The following is a 19,530-nucleotide window of genomic DNA, read 5'->3' as shown; positions in this document are numbered from 1 at the left end:
TCTGGGATCAATATCTAAATCCCTTTTCGATGAAGAAGGGTAAGTTATCAAGCCAATTGTTTCAGGGAATGAGGAAGGCAAAGCTCTTAACCAGAGTTACCCTTAGTTCAAAGTTTGGTTACCACTTTTAATCCATTTCCTTAAAAAGGGCCTTTTGTCCTCCACTATCTAAGCCATCCAAGGAGACACATCTGAAAAGGGTTTTAGGCTAGAGAAAATATTATTTCTTAGTATTTTCAGTGAAACTAAAAAGGAGGTTTTTAATATGCTTCCAAAATTCCCAAATTCATTCTTTTATTTTTTTCCTATCCTTTCTTATCTTCCCTTGGTGTCATTTTTCTACTCTTTTCTTCACCCCCTTTCCATCTCCAATCTCTGCTTCTCTTCAAAAGAACCTTGTCAGGAGGACCTGAGTTCAAATCCGACCTCAGACCAAACACTTGATGCTAGCTGTGTGACCCTGGGAAAGTCACTTAACCCCAATTACCCAGAACAAACAAAAAAAAACTTTGTCCTAACCTCTCTGCATTTTGAAGCTTCTTCACTCTAACCCTCCCTCCTGCCTCTTTACCACTTCCTCATTTCTCTGTTGCTTTTGTCTCACATTTACATCTCTTTCCTCCTGTATTTCCCCTCCTCATTGTCTTTACTCCTCATCTGGATGATGGTATGTCATTCTTAGACCATACATCTTTTATTTGGTTGCTATAGAAATATGATCTTAAAAATCTGCCTTATGTTATGTAAATGTATGTAACTTAGAAAAAAATTGACAATAATCCTAAAATCCATATAGGAAAACTATACATCTTTCATTATGAAATTTATCAAATCAATCAGTACCTAATGAGTACCTACCACATGTCCATGCTGGAGTAGGCTGTATACAAAATAAAGAAGCAGTGGGCTGAAAAGAAAATAAAAAGCAATGGGCTGAAGGGTCAGGAGATTTTGTTTAAAGTCTCAGCTCTTCTATTAACTCTTTATATTACTTTGGACCAGTCACTTCACTTCTCTGAATCCCAGTCTCTTCTGCTATAAAATAAGGAGTTTGGAATCAACTGATGATCCTTTCCTGTCCTAACAATGCAGGTCTAAGGTTGAATCCCTGCCAGCCTCAACAGCTTAAAATCTATTAGGAAAAGGACACACAAAACAGATACATGGAATAATCAATAAATCATAAGTGTTCATAAAGCATTTGGATGTGCCTCCAAGGATTTTTCTTTTAAACAAACTTTTTTTGAACACTCAGTCATAAAGGCCCTTATTTACATTCATCAAACTAAAGAAATTAAAACTAAAAAATTCACATTTTACTTGAAAATGGAACAAAAATGCAATTTTTTGAGACAGGGTATAACTAGGCATATATAAATGCAGTGTTACATAATAACAACATCCTATGTTGATCTGATAAAATTAAACATTATATTAATAAATTCTCTAGTAGCAAATAATGAAGACATTAAGGAGAGGTAATCAATAAATAATTACTCATTCATCTAAATACAAGAAGAATCATTGGAACAAAGAAATCATTCCATTAAAATATCATCTCAGTGAAAATCAATTTCTTTTTGATATTTAAATACCAGTGAAGTCATTAAAATTTAAATATGTCTAATTGACTCGTATGAAAACATTCAGTAATTAATCAATTTGGCAGCCACTGTGGCACAGTGGATAGAGAGCTGGGCCTGGAAACAGGAAGACTCATCTTCCCTGTTTGCCTCAGTTTCCTCATCTGTAAACATGCTGGCAAAGGAAATGGCAAACCATTCCAGTATCTTTGCCAAGAAAACCCCAAATGGGGTCATAGAGAGACAGACACAACTGAAAACAACTGAACAACAAAAGTAATCATTTATCTTTCAGGTCTGTCTCTGCAGGAGCATGTTTATTACCTTCAAGTTCACATTACCAGTTTTATAATAAATAGCAATACACTGTTAACCACAAGAAAGCCCAAGGGACACATGAATTCCTTTCCAAATTTTCCTCAGTATTTTCTCTACTAAGTAACATTGTATAACTATTGCCAGTTTTTATAGCACATGTTTTCTTTCTTTCTAGCTATCTTTCTCTCTCGCTCTTTCTTTTCTTTCTTTTCAAACACAGATACTTGTTTGGTCTCATTCTAAGCTAATAAACTAGAATTGTTTTGATATATGAATCTATTTTATAAAACATATTCCATTTTGCAGTCCACATAGCTGTTGCTTCATTAGTCTAAAAGCTAAACTAGGGCAGGGTAGTAGATTTGCTCAAAGATGGACAATTGCCCAAGGATGAAAAATTTGTCCCTAGGTGGAATATTGAAAGGATCTCAGGGCTAGGCTGTCTGAGAAAGGAGGAAATGCTTCCCCAGGCCAAGGAATTCTCAAAAGCCTCTCTGCTCTAGAGAAGAGCTGTTGGGCCTTCTCAAAGGATTTTTTTTAAAAAAGGAGCTAGCAATTATGTAGCACTTTAAGATTTGCAAAGCACTTCATAAATATCTCATTTTATCCTTATAACAACTCTGGGAGGTAGGTTGCTATTAGTATGTATGTTCCTTGAGAATGGGGACTGTCTTTTTTGCTTATATTGGTGGGAAGGGAATTTATATAGCACCTACTATGTGTCAGACAGATCTCATTTGATCCTCACAACAACTCTGTGAGGTAGTTGCTAATATTATCTAATAATAATTATCTAATAATAACCCGAAACCCAGTCTCAATGTAGGAGGAAAAGGAGGGAGGAGAATTCAGGCAAGGCAAAACAGAGGAGGCTGTTTTCAAGCCCCTGTTGGAGGCAAGCGTCTTCCTAGGAATGCCTATGATTCACCCCCAACCCCAGGACTTTCCTTTCCCTTGAAGCCTTTCCTTCTTAAAAATTCCTTCAGAAATGAGCCTAGGATTTTTAGTTAAGCGATAGGAAGGGACATAGAAAAGCCCAGCTCTCTCACATAAATCCCAGCAAATATTTGAAAATTACCCCAGAAATTCCAATGATAAAGAAAACCAAAAAGAAAGAAACAAGCTGTTCTATACAGTCCAGAAGAGCAGAAGAAGCTTTCCAGAAGCCTGCAAAATTTCGCCTGGGTATGGATTCAATTTCCTTCCCCCTATGGAAGCTAGCATGAGTGCATGGAGAGGGAGAAGCCGGAAGGCAGGGAGAGGCATCATGCTAATGAAGCCACCTGGAATCCAGGTAAACCAGCCTCAAATCCACAGATCCAGGAAGAGAAGCCACACCTGGGAGGACAAGTAAATAAGCCAAAGGGAGGTAGAGATGAGGATGAGAGCTATGCCAGGGAAGCCAACCAACCAGTACTTCTGAGCAGGGGTGTTGAAAATCATCATGAGCTCCAGAAATGGGGGGTCTGGAGCTAGATCCTGAATCCTAGTCTTTCAGAAAAGAAGCAAGGACAGAGCTAACCTCTATAAGTGACTGTGCACGGAGACATGGTCATGCATTTCTCTAATCATTAGTAGTCCTGGAAAGAGTCAGGGCCAAGTTAGGGCCTGGGTGCCAGCAATAGGAGGTTCTAAACAGGACCTTCTGGGGCAGCTAGGTGGTACAGTAAATAGAGCACTTGGCTCTGGAATCAGGAGGACCTGAGCTCAAATCAGGCCTCAGACACTTACTAGCTATGTGACTCCAGGCAAGTCATTTAGTCCCATTGCCTCCCCCCCCCCGCAAAAATAAATAGATAGATAGATAGATAGATAGATAGATAGATAGATAGATAGATAAATGAAATTAGATCTTCTGCATAGTATGATCTCCAACATTCCACTGAGGCTCATCAGCACCATAGCAGAGGATGGAACCAAATCCCAATAGGAGATAATACCAGGAGGAGAAGAGAGTCCAGTCAAGGCAAGAACCAGGACTGAATCAACAGATGACTTAGAGAGGGGCTGAAGACTGAGGGAGAGGATGGGATCTGATACCAACCTTATCATCTTGATCAGCAATGGTACAACATCCAGCCTACATAAAGACAGAAGCAAATAAGTTTTGCCCAGGCCATCCAAGGAGACCAGAAGGACCAGAAGGTAATGGGCCAAGCAAAAAATCCTAAACCAAGGGGCAGCTAGGTGGCACAGTGGATACAGCACTGGCCCTGAAGTCAGGAGGACCTGAGTTCAAATCCAGCCTCAGACCAAACACTTGACACTTACTAACTGTGTGACCTTGGGCAAGTCATTTAACCCCAATTGCCTGGAAAAAGAAAAGAAAAGAAAAATCCTAAACCAATAACAGGCTGAAAATGTGAAATAATGGAAGAAACCACAAATACAATGGAGAAATACAAGAAAGGAAGCCCAAGAAAGAACCTCATAAAAAAAGAGAAATTCCACAGCAACTTCAAGCAGAGTCTAAGACCACGCAGAGAACAAAACAAGAAACTGCCCTGACTACAAAGACTACAAGAATGGCTGTAAGAAATTAATCCTGAGGAGCAGCTAGGTGGCACAGTGGATAGAGCACTAGCCCTGGATTCAGGAGGACCTGAGTCCAAATCTGGCCTCAGACACATAACACTTACTAGCTGTGTGACCCTGGGCAAGTCACTTAATTGCCTAAAAAAAATTAATCCAGAGATTAAATGAAATTATAAATGACATGAAAGTTCAAGGGGAAATTGGGGAAAAAAAGAATAAACAGCTTAGAAGAGAAGACAGAAAATGTTACATAAGTAGTGGAGCCTTTGAAAAACAGAATAGAGCAAGGAGAACCAATGACTCCACAAGAAAAGAAATATTAGAAGAGAGGTCCTTAACCTGAAATCCATGAATTTGGGGTTCTTTTAATATTTTGATAACTATTTTAATATAATTGATTTCCTTTATAATCATATGTATTTTATTTTATACATTTAAAAACATTATTCTAAAAAGCAGTCCATAAGTTTCCCTAAACTGCCAAAGGGATCCATGACACACACAAAAAAGGTCTTTTTTAAAATCCTATATTAGGAAAAAAAAAGTCATTCCGCTTCCGGCAGCCAAGATGGCGGAGTAAAAAGGTAGTTGCTCTCACTCTCCCCTATCAACCTCTGAAAACCCAGAAAATATCACCCCAGAAAAAAACCCTGAAACAACTGAACTAGAAAAAAGACAGGGAGCAGCAGTGCCTCAGCAAAAATAAGGGAAGCAGCACTATAAAGGGCCCCAGGCAGATAAGCACCCTGCCACATTCATCTGAAAGGAGCTGAAGAAAGAAAAAAAAAAGTCAAATGAAAGAAATTAAAGAAAATATAAAAGATCTATTGTCAAAATTTCCTAACCTTGAACACAGATCAAGAAGAGTTCATTTAAGATTCACCAAATTCCCTGAAAAATAAAATACCCAGATTAATAGGGGAGAGAAAGAGAGAGAATTTGAATAATCTCAGAAAAAGAATTTGAACAAGTTATAAAGGAACTTCTGAAAGAAAAAAAAAGATCAGATGGATCTACAAGTAAATGTTATCAAATTATTGAAAGATAAGCTGACTCAGTGATCTACTGTTCCCAACTCTGCTTGTCAATCGGTGCTGGGGGAGGAGTCACCCAATCTGCATCTTTTGTATTATCTGCTATCAATACATAGCAGGTCATTTCCTACCCATTAAATAGCATATACAGGCAATTCAGGAAGAACTAAGATGTATTGGCCCATCCCATCTTGCTGACATTGACCTATCCAAATTGCCTTTATCTCATTACAAAAGTTATCAATAAAATCTAACTCCATCTTAAATCCTTTGCTGATCAATGTGTTGCTCCTTTGATGTACCTTTAACAAACTCCTTTTAATTCTCTTTCCTGAGTTTTGTCTTGTTAATAAGGGCAAAAACCTGAACAAAGAATTTTCCTTTTAACAAAACATTCAAAGAATAACTAATTCTAATGTTACATAAATTACTTGCCAAAATAGGGAAAAAAGAGATCTAATAAAACTCCTACAAGACAAATATGGTCTGAATACCTAAACCAGAGAAAAATAAAGCAAAGAAAAAAACTATAAATTTCCCTAATAAACATGAATGCAAAAGCATTTAATAAAATATTAGTAAAGAGGTTATATTAAAACATTATATACCATGTCCAAGTTGTCCTGGTGTATGGTGGGACCCAGAGTGTGAGAATGTGAGCTATGACTCCTGTAGCAAATAAAACCCCTGAGAGACAGAGTTTCCAGGTAATTAGGTAACTGAAGATGCCAAGGGAAACTCTGAAACACCTTAAATCAGGTGTATACTTTCTGACAGATAACTCCCCTGACAAGTGAAGCTCAATCCTGATTGGTGGACTTTTAATGAGGAAATGGACTAAAAGTCTTCAGCTCCTCCAGCCTAGAACATAGCTTAATCATGAAACTCCACAGTCTCCAGCAATCTGGGCAGGGGAAGTCATTTCCATCTGGACCTCTCTGGCTAGTTTTTTCCTTCATGAGCTGGGTCACACTAAACTCTAATGAAAGGGATCAAGGGCAGGGGTTCCTTCCCCCAGGATAAGGGCTCACCCAGACTGGATTCCATTTATACTCTAAACAGAAATTATGTTTCTCAGTTGTTTAGGGTTCCCCACAATCTAGTTAACAAGTGTGTACCTTGGCGGCTAAAAGTAATCTTGTCACTCAGTTATACCCTTCAGAGATAAGTATTGGTACCTCCACGTACATAAACAGGCTCAGACATTCCAGTACACATAGACACAGACACAAATACAGAGAGATGCACAAACACATAGAAACACAGATACACTGATGCAGAAACATAGATAGACACATACAAAAATACAAGTGTCTCAATACACATAAACAAGGGAAGATAAAAATTAGAAAGACATGCAGACATTGATGTCTACATAGACATCAGATACCTATACTGACATATGCATGAACACATGCACAGAAACCAAAATAAAAATATACAGAGAAAGATTTATACATATACCAAGACACAAAGAAATATACTCAAGGAGACAAATACACACACATACACAGCCAGACATTCACAAACCTATACAACATATATGTTCATACACAGATATTCAGATAGAGGACAGAGACAAGCTGACTTGCAGAACTGCACAGAGATACTAACACATGCATTCAAAGATACATATATGCAAAAGGCAGATCTTCCCTCTCTTTCTCTCTCACACACAGATATTCTCAGTCAGATAGACATTCATACTCACACACAGACCTAGATACTCAAACTCACAGGCATTTGTAGCAGGTAGAAACATAAGAGCTATGATTAAAGATGAGTTTAAACAAATACTAAAACTCTCTCTCTCTCTCTCTCTCTCTCTCTCTCTCTCTCTCTCTCTCTCTCTGTCTCTCTCTGTCTCTCTCTCTCTCTCTCTCTCTCTCTCTCTCTCTCTCTGTCTCTCTCTCTGTCTCTCTCTGTCTCTGTCTCTCTCTGTCTCTCTCTCTCCCTCTCTCTTTCTCTCTCTCTGTCTCTGTCTGTCTGTCTCTCTCTCTCTCTCTGTCTCTCTCCCTCTCTCTTTCTCTCTCTCTCTGTCTCTGTCTGTCTGTCTGTCTGTCTGTCTCTCTCTCTCTCTCACACACACACACACACACACACACACACACACACACACACAGAGAAACTTATATGCAGGCATTCAGAAAGGCCCTCATACACAGAGACACACAAACATTCAAACATACAACATTCACCCATATAGGCACTTACATACATATAGAAAAACTTATGTACATAGACCTTCACCTACATGCAGACAGACATAAACACACACACTTGAAAAAACACACAAGCACTCATAGACTAAGACTCACATATGTCTACAGATAACACATGTTCACATATAGAACAACAATAAACATGTAGATATACGCATAGAAATACACATAGGTATTCATATATATTAACACAATAGGACATACAGAGCAAGATGCTCACATACCCATGTAGACACACAAAGACATGCTTACACAGATATAAATACTCACATACATAGACATCTATGCACGTAAAGGCACATAAGTAGGTACACTTGCAGACATACAGACACATACACAAATTTTCACACATGAAGGTGTGCAAAGAAGTGGGCATTCATGCACATAAGCGTTCATACATACAGACACCCACACAGAAACAGTCAAAGATGCTCATACACACAGAAAGAAGCAAACAGATACATAGACAGACAATTGAATATACACAGATACACACAGATAAATGCTCATACTCTGACACAGAAACTCTCTTACCTCCATTCACACACACACAGATACACACACACATACTCTGACATTCACAGAAACACACATCTATATAGACATAGAAACATACAGATGCATCCAGATGGAGACAGATATTTACACACAGACACCCACATATATATCTATGACTGTGGCTAAAGTAGGCATAACATTACGGCTCAGACAAAATAAAAGATGAGCTTACACAAAGCCATGGTTTCCAGACTATTGAAATTCTGGAACACAGATCTCTTTTTCGAGACATGAATCTCCTTTAACCATGCTCACAACTGATGGGATAGGGGAGCATTTTAAAACCAGAATCAGCCCTAAATCTTCCACAACTACATGAGGAGATTCCAACACATGACTCATATCCCACAGAAAATGAAATGTTTACAGAAAAATTCCCAAGAGAAAAAAAAGCATGCTTTTTCCAAAATCCACTCAGTTTTAAAGCCTTTATCTTCCCTTTCAAGCATTGCTTTCCATAACCACCTTCTTTTGAAATCTAAAATAATGTATCCCCCCCATTCTGTGGGCTTCAATTTCTCTGACAGATTTGTGTGGTCCTGCCCAGAGACAGAGTGATGGATTAAATGAACTCTCATGACCCCTGCCAGACCTATAATTGTGTGTGGTGTTGTTTGGTTTATTGGTTTAAAGTGCAGAGAAAATAACATGTGCTGCACTACCCAACTCTGTCCTGGATATACAAAGCAAAGACTTAGATTCTAACTTACTTTTACAGAATGCTAACGGTAAACTATCAAAAGTATCAAACATACTGAGCTAAAATGACTGTAGAAGTTTTCATAAATTTCTCATGTACTGCTTGTAACTAGGGCAGGGCAACCAGCCTTTGTCAAAGGGCACTAAAATTTGTCTTTGTCCATCCTTCACTTTTGAGGACCAGTGACATCATGGTGAGGTCTTGACTTACATGTGAATTGGATTTAAGTGAGGCTAAGCTGTGCAAAGTCGTCAGCCTCACTCTTCCTTCCAAAGTTGTTGAAGTCAAGCGGCAACACAAAAGTCAGGATAACCGGCAATGACCCAGGATGCAGTGGACAACCTTGGCATCTTCAATGTCTAACCAAGCTCTAAGCACACCACAGCACCTTCATCAGCCACCTTCATAGCCATTGGAACAAACTGTTGTCATCCACCCATTTGCTAGAAGAAGTCTTCACCTGCTTGGGGGAGACATTCCCCTAACTGACCAGCAGGAAGCCTATCAGTTACCCTCAATCTGGTTTAGTCCACCGGCCAAATAGTTTTACTGGAGTGTGGCTGCTGCTGCTAGGTCTAGAGACACAAAGACCAAAAACAAAATAGTCCCTGCCTTTAAAGAGTTTACATTATACCAGGTGCATCCAAAATATACACATATATATATACATATGTGTGTGTGTATATATATATATATATATATACATATGTGTGTGTGTACACACACACACAGACACACACACACACACACACACACGCTTATGGTTGGTTGTGGGCCTTCATACTCGAAGAGGACCAAAATGACATCACTATGTTGGAGTCAAGGTACAGCATCTGACTGTAGCTGATCAGACCAATATGAGCTTGGAAGGCTCTGCTACAGGTCGGGCACAAGTAGTCCATATGGGCATTTGGAATGGAGATGTTTCTAAATTAGCACATCTCACATTTCTTTTGAAGTACTGCGATTCTGCTTTGTTCATAAAGCAAAGCGCCTTGTTGGATGTAGACATGCCATGCTGGGAGGTCCTTTGCCAGTGTCTCTCATGTCATGTAATTGTTCTTCAGAGAGACCTTGAGAGTGTCTTTGTATCCCTTCTTCTGACCACCATGTGGTCACTGTCTTACCTAAGTTCTCCATGAAACAGTCTTTTAGGCAAACATACATTTGGCATTTGAACAACTTGGCTAGCCCATTGGAGTTGCACTCCCTGCAGTAGAATTTCAATGGTTGGAAGTTTAGCTTAAGAAAAGACCTCAGGGGTGGAGCCAAGATGGCGGAGTGAAAGCAGTGACAGGTGAGCTCACCCCCAAACCCCTCCAAATGCTCATAAAAAATTACTCTAAACATTCTGAAGCAGCAGAACCCACAAAAAGACAAAGTAAAACAAATTTCCAGCCAAAGACAACCTGGATGATCGATCAGAAGGGTGTATCACACAGGGCTGGGAGTGGAGCACAGCGCACCATGGGCGCAGGCCACAGCAAACCTGGAGCAGGCCTCAGAGGACTGAATCGCAGGCAGCTGTGGAGGTTTCCAGACTCCTCAATCCACAAATGCCAAAGACAACTTAGAAGGTCAGTGGGAAAAGTCTGTTTCTGTCGTGCTGAGAGAGAAAGGCAGGGTCTCAGCTCCATTCCCCAAGAGCATGGCACTGGGTGGGGGCAGCTGCTTCCTGAGCTTCTGGCCCAAAGACTGAGGGGGAATCCAGTGGCTGATCAGAGAGGGATTGCAGGGATCTCTTTGTCAGTGCTGAGGCAGGAATCTCTTGCTTTGCCCGTGTTGGATCTGGGTCACAGTTCTGGGCCGCAGTGCTGGACTGAGGAGGAGCACTGGCGTGGTGAAGCCTGTAGTGTCTATGGAGAGGAACCCCTCCTCACAGTTACAGAACAGAAAAGAATACTTGTGGTCACAGGCCAGGAAAGGAGTAAACACTTTGCCCCTTATCATACCACCTTGGAAGAACTGAAAATTTACAGGTCCCTACAAGTATCTCTGAAAACAGCTATACAAACCCCTGAAGCTTGGGACAGTACATTCTCCACATTGGAAGCAGACTCTTACCTTAACAAAGAGTTTAAAATTCAAGTATTTGGCTGGGATCATGAGCAAGCAGCTCAAAAAGAGTCAGACTATATTATCTTACTTTGGTGACAAAGAAGATCAAAATATACAACCAGAAGAAGACAACAAAGTCAAAGCTCCTACATCCAAAGCCTCCAAGAAAAATATGAATCAGTCCAGGCCTTGGAAGAGCTCAAAAGGGATTTTGAGAAGCAAGTAAGGGAAGTAGGAAAAACTGGGAAGAGAAATGAGAGTGATGCAAGAAAATCATGAAAAACAAGTCAACAGCTTGCTAAAGGAGACCCAAAAAAATACTGAAGAAAATAACACCTTAAAAAATAGCCTAACCCAAATGGCAAAAGAGGTCCAAAAAGCCAATGAGGAGAAAAATGCCCTAAAAAGAAAAATTGGCCAAATGGAAAAGGAAGTCCAAAACTTACTGAAGAAAATACTTCCTTAAAAATTAGAATAGAGCAATTGGAAGCTAGTGACTGAGAAATCAAGACACTGTAAAACAAATCCAAAAGAATGAAAAATTAGAAAACAATGTGAAATATCTCATTGGAAAAACAACTGACCTGGAAAATAGATCCAGGAGAGAGAATTTAAAAATTATTGGACTATCTGAAAGCCATGATCAAAAATAAAGAGCCTAGACATCATCTTTCAAGAAATTATCAAGGAAAACTGCCCTGATATAGTAGAACCAGAGGGCAAAATAGAAATTGAAAGAATCCACAGATCTCCTCCTGAAAGAGATCCCCAAAGGAAAACTCCTAGGAATATTTAGCCAAATTCCAGAGTTCCCAGGTCAAGGAGAAAATATTACAAGCTGCCAGAAGGAAACAATTCAAGTACTGTGGAAACACAATCAGGATAACACAAGATTTAGCAGCTTCTACATTAAAGGACCGCAGGGCATGGAATATATATTCTGGAGGGCAAAGGAGATAGGATTACAACCAAGAATCACCTACCCAGCAAAACTGAGTATAATCCTTCAGGGGAAAATGGTCATTCAGTGAAATAGAGGACTTTCAAGCATTCCTGATGAAAAGACCAGAGCTGAATAGAAAATTTGACTTTCAAATACAGGACTCAGTGGAACATGAAGAGGTAAACAGGAAAGAGAAATCATAAGAGACTTATTAAGATTGAACTGTTTACATTCCTGCATGGAAAGATGATATTTATAACTCATGAGACTTTGTCAGTGTTAGGGTAGTTGGAGGAAAAAAATTATATGTATGATAAGATAGATAGATAGAGGGCACAGGGTGAGTTGAAGATTAAGGGGTCATATCTGGAGAATAAAATTAAGGGATGAGAGAGGATTATACTCGGAGAAGAAGAAAGGAGAGGTAGAATGGGGTAAATTATCTCACAAAAAAAACAAAAGAAAAGTCTCTTACAGTGGAGGGGAAATGGGGAAGGTGAGAGGGAATGAGGAATCTTATTCTCATAGGATTTGGCTTAAGGAGGAATAACATACACATTCAATTGGGTATGGAAATCTGTCTTACCCTACAGGAAAATAGGGGGAGAAGGGGACAAGAGAGCAGGGGGATGATAGAGAGGAGGGCAGATTGGGAAAGGGGGTAATCAGAAGCAAATACTTCTGAGGAGGGACAGGGTCAAAAGAAAGAATAGAATAAATGGGAGGGCAGGATAGGATTAAGGGAAATAGAGTTAGTTTTTCACAACATGTCTACTATGGATGTCTTTTGCATAACTGCACATGTACAACCTATATTGAGTTGCTTGCCTTTTAAATGAGGGTGGGTGGGGAGGGAGGAAGAGAGAAAATTTGAAACCTAAAGTTTTAAAAACATATGTTTAAAAAAATGTTTTCACATGCTACTGGGAAATAAGAAATACAGGAAATGGGGTACAGAAGTCTATCCTGCCCTACAGGAAAATACAAGGGGAAGGGGATAAGAGAAGGAGGGGGGAAGAGATAGAAGAGAGGACAGACTAGGGGAAGGGATATTCAGAATGCATGCCATCTTGGGGTGGGAGTGGGGTGAGATGGGGTGGAAAATTTGGAACTCAAAAACTTGTGGAAGTGAATGTTGAAAACTAAAAATAAATAAATTTATATTTAAAAAAAAAAGAAAAGAAAAGACCTCAGTTGGGGCTGGTAGGTGGCGCAGTGGATAGAGCACTGGCCTTGGACTCAGGAGGACCTGAGTTCAAATCTGGCCTCAGACACATAACACTTACCAGCTGTGTGACCCTGGGCAAGTCACTTAACCTCATTGCCTAGTGGAAAACAAAACCAAAAAAAAGAAAGGACCTCAGTTTCTAGTACCTTATCTTGCCAGGTGATCTTCAGAATCTTCCTAAAACAACTCAAATTGAAGCAATTCAGTTTCCTGGAATGAGTAGCCTGTCCAGGTTTCACAGGCATGCAACAATGCGGTCAGCACAATGGTTCCATAGACTTTCAGTTTGGTAGGCAGTCTAACACTCTTTTTCTCCCACACTTCCGTCAGAGTCTCCCAAACACTGAGCTACACAAACCATGCATCATCATCTATGTGAGCATCCTTGGAAGGCATGCTGCCAAGGTAAGCGAAGTTATCCACAGTATTCAAAATTTCTCCATTTGCTGTAACTAATGGTTCCATGTATGCATGATGTGGTGCTGGCTGGTGGAGAACCTCTGTTTTCTTGGTATTAATTGTCAGGCCAAAATTAGCACAAGTCTCAGAGAATCAATCCATACTGTTGCATCTCAGCTTTAGAGGCTGCATTGAGTACACAATCATCTATGAATAAAAAATTATGCACCAACTCTCCACTTAAGTCTTGATTTGTAGCCTTTCAAGTCAAATAATTTATCATCAGTGTGGTAACTCACCTTGATGCCATTTTTGTCTTTGTTGAAGACATCTGACAACATTGCTGAAAACATCATGCCAAAGGACATGGGAGCAAGCACCCAGACTTGCTTCACTCCATTGGTGAGGGAGAAAGTGTGAGAGCATCATCCATTACCCAAAATCCAGACAAGAATGCTGTCATGAAATTGATTACAATATTGATGAATTTCTCTAAGCAATGTCTAAATAATTTTCCAAAAGCCCTCATGACTGACAATATAGATATACACACACAGATAGACATAAATATATATATATATATATACACACACACACACATACATACATACACACATACATATACATATATACATGCATATGTATATATAGTGGCTGGGAGTTCAAGACATTTGGCTGAAAGGGAGAACTAATCACTCCTCTCCACCTTTGTGTAGAAAGAGTCACTCTTTCCCAACTCTTCCCTTCAGGCAACCCCATGGGGATGACTTGCCCTTGGTTAATTTTTACTTTGCCCCTGAATGGGGGGAGGAGAAAGTACAGAGAAAATGAGAGCCCTTGAATTCATCACAAGTAATGTAATAATGGAAAGGAGATTGGCTTGTGGTTACAGGGAAGCGACTATGTCTCTTTACCTACCAAGTCTTCTCACTACAGTATGTCTTAGCTCATTCTTTGCCCATCGGAATCTATGATTATCTGGATTCACACAACATATCCTTTTACCTACTTTGGGGGAATTATTGGTAAAAAAAAAAATCTCTTTGATTCATTTTGAGCCCTCAGCAGAGGAAACCCCTGGTTATTTAGAAAGTTTCCTTCTTGTTATCTGTGTAGCTCACCAAAATCTTTCCTTTAACTTCCCTTAAGCAAGTGAAATATGCAGATTAATAATACCTTAAGTTAATCAAAGTCTTATCTTAGTACCAGCTTATAGAGACTAGGTGAATAATAATTTAAAAGATACATGTAACAATCCATCTGGGCTCACTCTCCACTCTCAGAGGACTAGCAAATTAGGTTCTCAGAGGACAATGATTACTTCTTTTTTCAAGGTTCAAGAGGTAACTCTGACAGGTTGTTGGTTCTATGGCTGTCACTCACAAGCCTCTGTCGAGTGATCAATTAACTAGCAGATATCAATTAACTTTTACAAAAGGATATTTACTAAGAACAGTAGTTACAAAATAATCTCCTCGGGGCAGCTAGGTGGCCAGTGGATAGAACACCGGCCTTGGATTCAGGAGAACCTGAGTTCAAATCCAGCCTCAGAAACATAACACTTACTAGCTGTATGAACCTAGGCAAGTCACTTAACCCCATTGCCTAGGCAAAAATAATAATAATGATGATAATAACAATCTCCTCAAGCCAGGAAGTATATTCTCCCCTTATACTTACAAAAGGTCCCTAGGGAGAGTAGACTCAGACTTAAAATATAATTGTAAGTATATAGATAACTCACATAGTCAAAGGGTATTTCCCAGCTTCTGGCCCTGGAAGTCCTTTTATATAATCTTTTATCTTTCCATTTCTCATTATGCCTCACTCCTCCTAACTCTTCTCTTTATATTCACTGTGATGTTCTATCCTTCTATGCCTGAGCACTGTCCCAGGCCATAGCCCTTGCTTTGGCTACACTCTCCTCCCTTCTCAATCTTGCTTTACAGAACAGCTCAACTGCATCTTCCACTCCTGAATTCTTTGATCTCTTGTCCTAACACCAATGTTATCTTAATAAACCCCAATCCTAGATTACTTTTAGACTCTTCCTCCTTCAATCTTACTCATCTCCTAATGAACAGAACAGGAAGAAATCATGAAAGCATGCTGACTAGATTCGGTACAAATTTATGCTAGATAATCTCAACTGAGGCCTCACTACAGCAAGGCAGTCCTCCTCCTCCTTAATTAATTCCCTATCCCACTCACCACAGCAGCTACTCCAAACCTTTTCTTCTCTCAATCTTCTCATGCCACTTCCTCTCCATACCCTCTCAGTTTAGGACCTTGCTACACACACACACACACACACACACACACACACACACACACACACACACACACATATACACACACCATTTACTGAGAGCTCCCTTTTCTCCTCTCCTCCTCATGTCACTGATTTGTTCCCCACTTTCTCTGATGATAAGGGAGCAATTTTCCTTACCAAAGCCAACCCCTCTACATATACCCTTCAATGTATCTCATCCTATCTTCTCCAGCAGATTATCCTCATTATGATCCTCACTCTCTAATCTTCCATCTCTTCCTAACTACTAGCTCCTACCCTGCTACCCATAAGTATGCCTTGTCCTATCCCTAAAAAAAAAACCTCATTTGATCCTATAATACCAATTATATCTCTCCTCCCTTTCTCAGTTAATCTCCTTGAAAAAGCTATGATCAGCCTCCACTTCATCTTTTTTTTTACTCTCATCTAAACCCTTGGCAATTTGGCTTCTCAATTCATTATTCAATTGTAAGAAACTGCTTCCTCCAAAGTTAACAATTATCTCTTAATTGTTAAATCTAATAGTCTCTTCTCAATCCTCATCTTTGACTTTTCTGCCACATTTGACACTACTGATTATTTTCGTCCAGATAGTATCTCTTCTCTTGGTATTTGTGACTCTGCTCCTTCTCAATTCTCCTCCTACCTGACTCCTTTTTCTCAGATTCTTTTGTTGGATCTTCATTTGTGTCACACCCACTAACTGTGGGTGTCCCCCAAGATTCTTCCCCAGGCCTTCTTCTCTTTTCTGTTCTATTTTATCTCACTTGGTTATCTCATTAGCTCCCATGTATTCAGTTATCATTTCTGTATACCTGATTTTTAATATGTATCCAGACCTAGACTCCTTCCTGAGCTCCTGCCCCACAGCATCAACCGACTGTTGGACATTTTATAGGCATGTTGCATTCTCACTCATAATCCCAACTGACTGGTTGTGGTGCAGAAGTTGAAATACTCCTTGCTCCTACTTCCAAACTCTCCCTCTACTACCATCACCCAGCAATCTCTCCTGTTTTGAGATTCATTCAATCCATATTCATCACAACCAAGATTCTGGAAACTTATCTACTAACTTGAAAACTCCCCTTCCTTCTTCCATCAATGAGGTTAGTGTCTGGTTCATAGTCTTTCTCTTCTCCCCAACTCCTGTTCTCATATTAGAAGTCTTCGAAAAATCATATTGATACTCTGTCAAATACTCTAACTTCTTATTTCCTCAATTCTCTCATTTCCCATTATCTACTTCTTCACCTCACTTCAGCCACAAACAGATATGGTCATACTTTTGATCTTGCAATCACCCAGAAGTGTTCCACTCCCCATGTTCATGAACCCAGAAATTCTTTTCTCTGATCACAATCTATTTTCCATTTCCTCTGTGCCTTACTGTCACTAAATCTGTTCTTTATTCCCACTATGACCTCCAATCACTCCATCACTTCATTTTTTCTCAAACTGTCACTCCTGCATGGCAACACTCTACTCCCTTCCCCATCTTTGTCTCTTGGTGTAGAGTTGAATTTCAACTACATTCTTCTTTCTAGTCTCTTGCCGCCTTTCCCTATCACTCATCAAACTCTGCCAAATTCCAGTCTTGGATTACTCCTACTATCTACTGCCTTTGCTCACCTTCATGAGCTACTAAATGAAATTGTGTTGACTGGGTCCACTAAAAATTTATGTTCCATAATCTCAAATATGTCCTTGATGTACAAGGTGATCTTTTTACGCCTCCCTAATCAATTTATTATCCTATTCACCACAATGGCTTTCCCAGAGCTTTTTATCCTTTCTCAAATTCCCCTGATTTTCCCTTATTCCATTTTCTTAGCTGAGAAATTTGACTCATATTTCACTGAAAAAAATTAAAGTCATTTGCCAAGAGATCTCTTTTACCCCCTCCTCCTCATTTTACATCATCTAGAAGCCTTCCATCATTATCTCCACCTTCAACTCTGGCTTCACATGGCTCTTCTCCTAGCAAAGGCAAATTCCTCTACATGTACAAGTGATTATATCCCATCCCATCTTCTCAAGTAGATTGTGCCCTTTATCATTCCCACTCTCACTAATCTTTAATCTCTTCCTTTCTATTGGATGTTTCCATACTTCCTACAAATGCCACCACACTGCACCCATCTTTTAAAAGCCCTCACTTTATCTGTACATCCCTTCTAGCTATTGTCCTATCTCTCTCTTACCTTTCCTGGCTAAACTCCATGAGAGCCTCCCCATCCTTTCCTTTCACTCAAACTCTAGGCTTCCAATTTCATAATTAAGTTAAAACCGCTCTCTCCAAAATTACCAAGGATATTTTAATCACAGAATCTAATGGCTTTTTCTCAGTCCTCATCCTTCTTGACCTCTCTGCAGTCTCTGACATTGTCTTTGATCTCTTCTCCTTAATACTCTCTTATCTCTAGGTTTTCATGACACTGCTCTCTCCTCCCATCTGTCTGATCACCCCAGTCCCCTTTTCTGGATCTTCATCCAGGTTGCATCTACTCGCAATGATTATCCTCCAAGGCTCTGGTATGGTCCCTCTTCTCTTCTTCCTCTATACTATTTCACTTGATGGTCTCATCAGATCCCACGGATTCAGTTATCGTCTCCATGTAGATGATTTTCATATCTGTTTATCCAGACCTAACCTCTCTCCCGACTCCAGTCTCACATTTCCAACTGCTTTTTGGGCATCTTGAATTGGATGTCTCATAAACATCTTAAACTCAATATGTTCAACATTGAACTCATTCTCTCCCCACAACCCCCACCAAGTCTTCCTCTATTCCTAACTTTCCTATCACTATTGAGGGCACCAACATCTACCCAGTCACCCAGGCTCACAACCTAGGTGTCATCCTTAACTCCTCAGTCTTACTGTTCTATATCCAATCTGTTGCCAATTCCTGTTGGTTCTACCTCTCATATATACCCCTTTTTCTCCTCTGATGCTATCACCTCTCTGATTTAGGTCCTCTGTGCTATTGCAATAGCCTTCTGATTGGTCTTCCTCCCTCCTCTCCCCCCTCCCTCCATCCCCCACCTCGCTCCAGCTCATTCTCCATGCAGCTGTTAAATTTATTTTCCTAAAGCTCCAGTGTGACCATGTCACCCTCCTATTTTGGAGGATGGTTTATTAACTCCAGTAGCTCCCTATTACCTTCAGGATAAAGTAAAAAATCCTGCATTTGGCATTTAAAGTCTTTTATGACCTTTCCCCTTCATATCTTTCCAGTCCTCTTCTTATACTTTTCTCCTCTCCATATATTCTGTAATCCAATGATACTGGCCCTTTCCTGACTCAGGGCCATTTTCACTGGCTGTTCTCTGTTCCTGTAACTCTTTCCCTCCTCTTATCCTCCTCCTGGCTTTTTTGACTTCTTTAAAGTCACAGTTAAAATTCCATCTTCAAAAAGAAGCATTTCCCAATCCTCCTTACCTTCACTCCAATAGATCCTTGCTGTTTTCTCCAATTTACCCTGTTTGTACATAGTGTTTGCATATTGTCTCTCTCATTAGAATATGTTCTCCTTGAAGGCAGGGGCTGTTTTTGTTTTTCTTTGTATCTTCAGTGTTTAGCATAGTGCCTGGCACATAGAAAGAGCTTTAAAAAAAAAAAAGCTTGTGGATTCAAAGCCATCCAAAAAAGGGGG

At 39.8% G+C, this 19,530-nt stretch overlaps 1 long non-coding RNA gene across 4 annotated transcripts in view; it reads right to left on the bottom strand.

Annotated features, from left to right (window-relative positions):
• LOC110202664 (uncharacterized) overlaps positions 1-19,530 on the bottom strand; it is a 48,908-nt gene that overhangs the window by 11,345 nt on the left and 18,033 nt on the right. Inside the window, exon 2 of one of the 4 annotated variants that reach the window (XR_013486080.1) lies at positions 859-907. The exons of 2 other annotated variants lie outside the window; for them this stretch is intronic. This is a non-coding gene — a long non-coding RNA (uncharacterized LOC110202664). Of the gene's footprint in view, positions 1-858; positions 908-8,422; positions 8,511-19,530 lie in introns of those variants that run through there. One more of the 4 variants, XR_013486082.1, reaches the window with a different exon arrangement.

This window comes from Phascolarctos cinereus, unplaced genomic scaffold (assembly GCF_003287225.1).
Source record: "Phascolarctos cinereus isolate Bilbo 61053 unplaced genomic scaffold, phaCin_HiC Scaffold_4;HRSCAF=312, whole genome shotgun sequence".
Classification (NCBI taxonomy): Eukaryota; Metazoa; Chordata; class Mammalia; order Diprotodontia; family Phascolarctidae; genus Phascolarctos; species Phascolarctos cinereus.
Note: the sequence above shows the minus strand (reverse complement) of the source record. Positions and strands in the feature narration are given on the sequence as shown.